The sequence below is a fragment of the Oryzias melastigma genome, linkage group LG8, assembly GCF_002922805.2.
Source record: "Oryzias melastigma strain HK-1 linkage group LG8, ASM292280v2, whole genome shotgun sequence".
NCBI classification, from domain to species: domain Eukaryota; kingdom Metazoa; phylum Chordata; class Actinopteri; order Beloniformes; family Adrianichthyidae; genus Oryzias; species Oryzias melastigma.
Window position 1 is genome coordinate 1,088,365 of NC_050519.1, and position 7,807 is coordinate 1,096,171.

Below are 7,807 nucleotides of genomic sequence, written 5' to 3' on the forward strand. Positions count from 1 at the left end.
ATGTTCTGGGTACTAATTGATTCACACCAGTTACTATCTTTTGAGCGTTCATTACTAACCAGAATTCTTTTTTTATGATTTAAATTTTCAGAAAAAAATACATTTTTCATTTTTTCCCTCAAATTCTCTTTAGAGGGATGAACACGATCAACATTTTAAAACATGTTTTCTAAATGTTTCCCACCATTCAGTGTAACAGGCAGTTAAAGGGTTAACAGAACCGACCTCTTTGGGTGCAGGTCCATTAAAACATGAAACCGAACGGTTGGGGCGGAGCCACTGTAGTGACCCGCTGATTGGTAGAAAGTGATGATGAGATTAGAAAGCACCGATATAGCGCTAATTTAATGAAGCTAACGTTTCTACCGTTGATAAACATTTGGGTTTTCGGCATTTCCTGTGAACTCTTTGGGTCATAAATCTATAATGAAAGTGCCTGAAAACAACAGCAAGGCCCGGTCGGCAACTGGAAACATTCCACGCCATCCTTGGCCACGGCGGGATACAGGGCGAACTAGTGGTCTACGCCACGGAAAACAAACGAAACTGGAAGTGAAGCTCAACTGAGTGGAAACGCTAATGAACTGGACCGTACCGGACTGGACTGATTTAAAAAGGTTTGGGTCAAATTTAGGTAGAGAGGGTGTCCGAGCCCCGTTCGTCGGGTCGGATGAGTCCAGGTTCTGACAGTCCGGGTCAGACTGCCTGCTATTGGAGAGGTAAAGCCAACCACAGTGTGGAAACGATTATCTTTATTTTCTTCCAAACATCTAGCAACATTTTCTGCTTTAACATACATTTATCAGCTGTGGGAGATGTTCTTTGATATTTGGAAACAGTTTGGTTTCATTTTTATGTATGACTCACTAAAAAACTATAACCTGTCAACAAATAAACTCAAGGTCAAACTTGGGTGAATGCTGAGACGTAAAGCGTCTTGGTGAGCTCTGGTTTATTAAAATCCTTCCTCTGACATCTCAGCAGGACCTGCATCTGCAGGATGCTGAAGATGAAAAGCAGTTATTGTAGTTCATAACTTCACACGGAGCTGATTTATGGGCATTTCCCGCCTTTCCGTTTGTGCCGCTCTAAAATCCGGAGCAAAGCACCGGACTTTATGACTTCATGACTGTACGCACATCATTCCTGGTTGGAACAGCAGCAGACAGATGTTGAAAAAAGACCCCCCCCCCCCCGATGGTGGACACGCTTTCATTAAAGGTGAGGCGGCCCCTTTGGCGCCTGTTGCCCTGATTTGATCTCAAGTTCAATTTGATTTCTGTCTGGCTGTCATTGGTTTAACACTGACCAGTCCGGTGGGGGGGACCAATGAAGTTAGTAATTCATCTCAGAAAAGGGCAGCGTCAGAGCCAGCTCGCTAAATATAATGTGCAGCCACCAATTCATGGGATCTGGAAGCAGCCACCACTCACCTCTGACCTTTGTGAAATGAGCAACCTTTGCGGGGTGACCTGTTTGAATCCCTCACCACCTGAACTGTGACTGTTCCTTCTGGAGGAGGTTTGGTGTCACTGCTGGCGGTTCGACTTCATCCGTCTTGGAGGAGCGGCTCAGGTTTGTGTTTTTTCTTTAACTGTATCTGACAGGAATCCCACTGGCAAATGGTGTTAGCAAGGGTCAAAGAATCGGGCCGGTCTGTCAAAACAAGTCCCAGATCAAACCGCCGCCCTCCTCCCGCCCGAGGGCTGGGGCGGGAGGAGCCGGGAGATGGAGGCTTGATTATAATGATTGGCACCTGCGAGAGGTCTGGGCCGAGAGCACGGACCATATCAAAGAGGATCAGCCGGGGCGCGCGCTGACCTCTCTGTTATTAGGGCTGGAATGAAACGGCTCTGCAGCCTTTCAAGAAATCACTTAACCAGTCAGAGCTGAGCCAAAACACGCCGCACGAACACGCCCACCTGACGACACGGGAACGCCGTGTGACGTCATGACCAGAGAGGGAGGAGTTAATTCAACTTAGAAATGTAAAGAGTGAAGAAAAGATGGAACAGAAAAATACTAAATGAAGGAGACAGAGTCTCACTGACAACATGAAACTGATTGATTGGATTGATTGATTCGGTTGATTGATTAATTGGATTGATTTGACTAATTGATGGATTAATTGGAATGTTTAGAGTGATTGATTGATTGATGGATTGGTTTAATTGGATGATTGGTTGAATTGATTTGATTCATGTAATTAGTGGATGGATTGATTGGATTGATTGATTGATTGATTGATCAATTGATTGGATTGAATGATGGATTGGTTTGATTAGATGATTGATTGGATGGATTTATTGATGGGTTGATTAATGGATTGATATTAGAGCTGTCAGGCGATTAAAAATTTTAATCGCGATTAATCGCATTGTCCAGAGTTAACTCGCGAATAATCGCAAATTTACATTTGGCCTTTTTTTAAGGAAAAAAAATGTGTGCTTCGTGGAATTTAGTAGTTCTACATTATTATGAAAACAAGAATGACAAAATTAATAGTTTTCATTAGAAATACTTTATTTTGTAACATTGTATTGAGATAAACTTTCTTAACAATAAAAGGCTGTAACATAAAATGCCTAACAAAAGCCCAAGTGCAAGTGAAGGGCATTTTAAATTCAAAACTTCAATCAACGTTCAGTAAAATAAAATAAAAAACATCAAAAATAAAATTTCCATAACACTTTCATGTTCATTTTTTGTCAGGACCAAATCTTTTCCTCCTCTGCTGAACTACAGTAATAAATGAAATAGAGATTTATCATTTCCAATTAACTTTTGTTTTTTAAAACATTAAAGACTGAGAAAAGCGGGATACTCTGTGGATAGTTTGACAGTCTGTTACTGCCGCCGCGTTCTCTGGCTGCAGCTCGATGCAGCGACGTGTCCAGCGGAGCTCACGGATGAATATGCCGGCAGACAGACCGCTATGCTGGGGTTGGATCACGCTTAAACCTCCAGAACTTTTAAAACGTCCCCCGGTGAGCTTGCTGTCCGGAACGTCCGCAGCTCTCGGGACGCGGCGCCGGTACCACCAGACGTGGTACTGGACGCGAACCGGAGAAGAGTTAGAGTGCAGGAGCTCTCTAATTGATATTAATCGATCCATTAAACGATGGATTGATTCGATTGATTGATTGATTGATTGATTTGATTGATTTGATTGATTTGATTGATTTGATTGATTTGATTGATTTGATTGATTTGATTGATTGGATTGATTTGATTGATAGGATTGATTGGTTTGATTGGTTTGATTGGATGATTGGTTGAATGGACTGATTGATAGATTTATTGGTTGATTTGATTAATTTGATTGATTAGATGGATTTATTGATGGGTTGATTAATGGATTGATATCAATTGATCCACTGATTGATAGATTGATTACAAAATAACACTTTTTTCAAACTCATTACATAATTGACATGCACTGATTAAAAAACAACAACAAAGATGTGTTTACGTTACATTTGATTTATTAAATATAGTAATTATTAACTAGAGTTTAATACAGTTTGATTGCTTAAAAATTAGTGGGAAGAATCAAACTAATACAATCAAACCCCGACATAATCCATTCATTTGATAGTTTTGTATAGTTTTCGTGATCCAGTTCTGATCAGATCAAGTCCAATATTTTGAAAAAAACAAAAGAGGTTTTTAGATTTTGTTCCAGCAAAATAAATTTCTCATTTTATTGTTTTTAAAGAAGCGTTTTTATTGTCATTTTGGTCTAAATAACCTTCAGTCTTCATTAATCTGATCCTCATTCGTTGGTTTGAAAGTGAAGCTCGACAGAAACTTGAAATTCACAAATTTATATCTGTTTAAATAAACTCAATCAGAATCAAACAAACAGCTGAAAAATAAAAAATACATAAAGTTTGAATTTATCTGAAGAGATTTAATCAAATGCAGCTTTAGGCTTTGATGACCTTTATAAAAGAATACAGGACAGAAAAATGTAAATAACTTGTTTACTGTAAAACAAATGATACTTTTTACTTTTATTTGATAATCTGAGATGTTTTAATTTTCTTTCTAAAAGCTGGATTTGTATTTATTTGGATACTGAGCAGAAAGTAAAGCCGTCTGCATAGTTTCAAACATTCGTGTGAAATAGGTGTTCTGTTCTTAAATATCTATTATCAAAATATTTATCATAAAATCGCTCCCATTTTGATTTTTTGGTGTTTTAATTTTAATTATACAGTTTTTAGCCTTCTTGAATATAGTTTTTGTGCATAGCGCAGTTCCGCCCCACTTCCCATCACCCATCTATTTACACTCTCTCCTATTAGCTTACAGCCCCTCACAACCACAAACTAATATTAGTGGTGCAACAAAAAATAGTAGCAATATTGTTTCTATCCAGCTTACAGTTTTACTCCAGATTCCAGGTCAGACGAGGAAAACAAAGATGTTCATGGATAGGGCTGTGGATCATCACTTAGGTGGCGATCCGATTCGATTCACGAAACAAGAGCAACGATTCATGAGTTGAACCACGATTCTTACTTTTTATTATAATGTTTATTGCTATGTGTATGTCTAATTACTAGATGGATGAAAATTGAGATTATTTTTATTTAATCATCATTTATACATTAGAACAGGAGATCAACTAAACTGATAAAAAAACACAAAGATTTAGATAAAAACACATTTTTTTTGTCGTTTTAAAGTTTTTTATTTTTCAATCTTCTGGTTCAGCAGTAAAACAACATAAAAATGATAAAAAAAAATCACTGCTGTTTTGGGTGATTTAACAACAAAACCTGAAAATGTTCTTTATCCTCAAAGTTCTTCAATATTTTACGTTCTAAGCATCACATATTGCTACAGAGCTCCTATGAAAAGTCTTTTTTTCGCAACAGAATCAGCTGATTCACGTTGATTACATCCACCTTTCAGCAGCGCGAGGCTGTTTCTTCAGAATAAGATGGAGTTTCGTTAATTACGTCAAATGTTGAAGAGTTATCATAACTAAAAGAATGTAAACACTGGAGCTAAAGCTCCGATGTTAAAGCTAATTCATTGTTTCAGAAGTTATGTCTGTGAGCGGAACTTCAGTCTCAGTTTCTGAACAGAAAAAAGCTCTCGCTAGTTTTACTTTGAAAACCGGAAGCTTCACCGTCACAAAGATGTGTTTACTTCCTGTGGCAGTACGGCGGCTCTTTCGCCTTTATTTTAGTTCATAAACTTAAAATCCGACATTAATCTGCATTTCAGAGCAAAAATACATCGTCCCCAATTGATATTTTGATAATCTTTTGCTACAATTTACTACATTTATAAAGATCGCGAATCAGCGATCATGGACGTTGCGAATATCCGTACTCGAAATTCTGGGAACAGATCGCGATTTCCCGAGCACCCGGATACTCGTTACAGCCTTATTCATGGATCTATTGGTCTGCATCAGAATGTCACAAATAAAGTTTCAAACGTCATTTTTTTATCTGTTCACAATGATTTGAAAAAAAAAAAACAATTCAACAAAAACCCAAATAAAACAGTTTCCATCAGAGTGGGTCTCTGAGAACCGAGAATTTCACAAACTTTTATGTTGCGGTCACAACAAAACTTCACTAAAGTTTAGATTTTTTTTCCCAGCAGATGGAATTCACTTTGAGATTCAACCAAACGCTGAGAAGAAGAAATCTTCATCTAGGAAGGATTTCTGTCAACTTATGGGCAGAACGTTTGTCCAAATGGTGCAGATGTCCGGAGCTGAGAGGAAAAAAACTTTATTGATTCTCCAAATGAATTTGTTTTTCCAAAGACATTTTATTGGCCAAATTTAGGGTCTTAATTTAGAACAGTTTAAGTCCTAAATATGTTCTTTACGGCGAACTAAAGCTGCCAAGCAGAAGTCTGGCTTCCACTGGAGAAAACTTTATTTTTGGGGATTTTGTTCTTTAATTTTGCCAACTTTGTTCATAGAAGTTTATTTTTTTAGAGCAGCAGCGTTTCCTGGAAGAGGCTCCGTCGTCCGGACGACCGGCGCTCCGTTTGTGACAAATGCTTCCTGTCGCTCTGCATCTCGGCTGCATTTCCGGCGCTCATCTCTGCAGCCGCAGCCTCATTTGTTGTGCCTCCACGTCGGCGCAGCTCGCCGTCCCCTTGAGGGAGCGCTTCACTCATGACTTCCACTGGCGTCTCGGCGGTCCTCTGCCCTTTGCACAAACATATTGATCATTTCTGCCTCCTCCCTCGTCACCTTTTCTGTCCTGGACTAAAAAGACATTTTCACAACCGATTCGTGTCACCAGTGACCATGTGCGTCTTCTCTCCTCTGACCCCCTCGCTTCCCGTCTGTTTCATCAAAACTCCACCCACTCAGAGAGCGCTGAACCACCGCCATGCTTCACGATTGGCTCATAAAAACATGGAAGCCTCTGGACGTTCAGAGGAGTCAATAAAGAGAAATTACAGCTCAAACAAACAGCTGTTCGTGTTGAAGGAAGAGGCTGCACTCTTCTTATCGAGACGCACAATAACCAGCCGGAAGGTCGGCGCAAAGACACGTTTGGAGAGGCAGACGAAGCGGGAATGATGTCCGATCGGTGGAGCGCACGGCGATGCCTCTGTGAGCGAGTGAAGTGTCTCAATCAAAGGCGTGCAGAGGCGGGGTCGCCTGATGGCCACCGCCGTCTGTTCCCGAGCGTACTTAACCCTGAATGAGTGGCTAATGAAGGGAGTCATCCAGAGCAGATTGCCCTAACTGATTTAAATGGGCATCCACTCACAGATGCATGGCTAAGCAGGCCAGCGCTGAGGCCAAAGGTGCCATTAAGGTGATGGGACATGCCTCAAAAACATCCACACAGGTGAGGGGGGCGATAGCGAAGGACAACCATTAAAGGCCCAAAATTGGGTCCGTGTCCAGCAGGATGTTAAAGAGGAGGAAAAACATTCAGGAAGAAACCGGACAACATATTAAATCTGATGGCGCTGTAACGAAAAGCGAGTGGTGATAATAATAAGCTCTGATGGGGCGCTCTTATGGCCCATCGATTTCCAATAGCTGAGATCATAGAAAGCTGGGGGGGTAATTACACTGTGCAAGCAGAGGTCGTCCTGAGCAAATATCATTATCATCAGATTAGAATGAAGGGCTGGAGTGGGTGGAGCGCACGTGGGTGAAGGAGACCCAGAGGAGACGCTCCCCGCCACACATCCTGACCCTTCATCTGTCTCAATGTCTCCCCGCCTGGCTCGCAGCTCCGCGGGTCAGCCCTACATCACGCTGACACAAACAAGAGGGGGGGTCAGCGCCGTTCATCAGGGGGAGACGAGCCGCAGGATGAGAGCCATGCCTCACCCCCCCAGCACGTAAACAGGCGGCGTCCGGCGGGAAGGCGTCTCGATCTCCGGAGGAACGTCGGGTTTTTTGAATCGATCGGTTTGGTTTGTGGCTCTCAGGATGGTGAGGAGGTCTCACCAATCCTGGGGACTTTAGTCCTCAAACTTAGAAAAATGTTCCCATGCTGTCAGGGTCCCCGCCTCTGATGTCACATCGACCACCATGGAAGATAAAAGGAAGTCATCCGATCATGTGAGGACATCCTCGGTTGGTCATGGAGTCACAGGCAAAAACATCAACGTAACTGAGGGAAGATCTGGATCCAGGCTCATTGATTGAGCTGGAATAGAAGGACACTTTTTAGAACGTTAATAATCTCCTGACAGGGAAAAGATCTTAATCTATAGATCTGTAGAGATTATATATATATATATATATATTAACAGGGATGTCCTGCTGCTTAAGAGCTGACCCGGAAATGGTAGAAAA

The 7,807-nt window shown here is 41.2% G+C and overlaps 1 protein-coding gene across 6 annotated transcripts in view; it reads right to left on the reverse strand.

Annotated features, from left to right (window-relative positions):
• The window catches only part of LOC112146133 (noggin), a 143,568-nt gene that overhangs the window by 2,304 nt on the left and 133,457 nt on the right, over nt 1-7,807 (reverse strand). The window contains exon 5 of one of the 6 annotated variants that reach the window (XR_004948292.1): nt 5,428-6,183. The exons of 4 other annotated variants lie outside the window; for them this stretch is intronic. The gene's annotated coding sequence lies outside the window, so the exon portion shown is untranslated. Of the gene's footprint in view, nt 1-5,427; nt 6,189-7,807 lie in introns of those variants that run through there. One more of the 6 variants, XR_004948293.1, reaches the window with a different exon arrangement.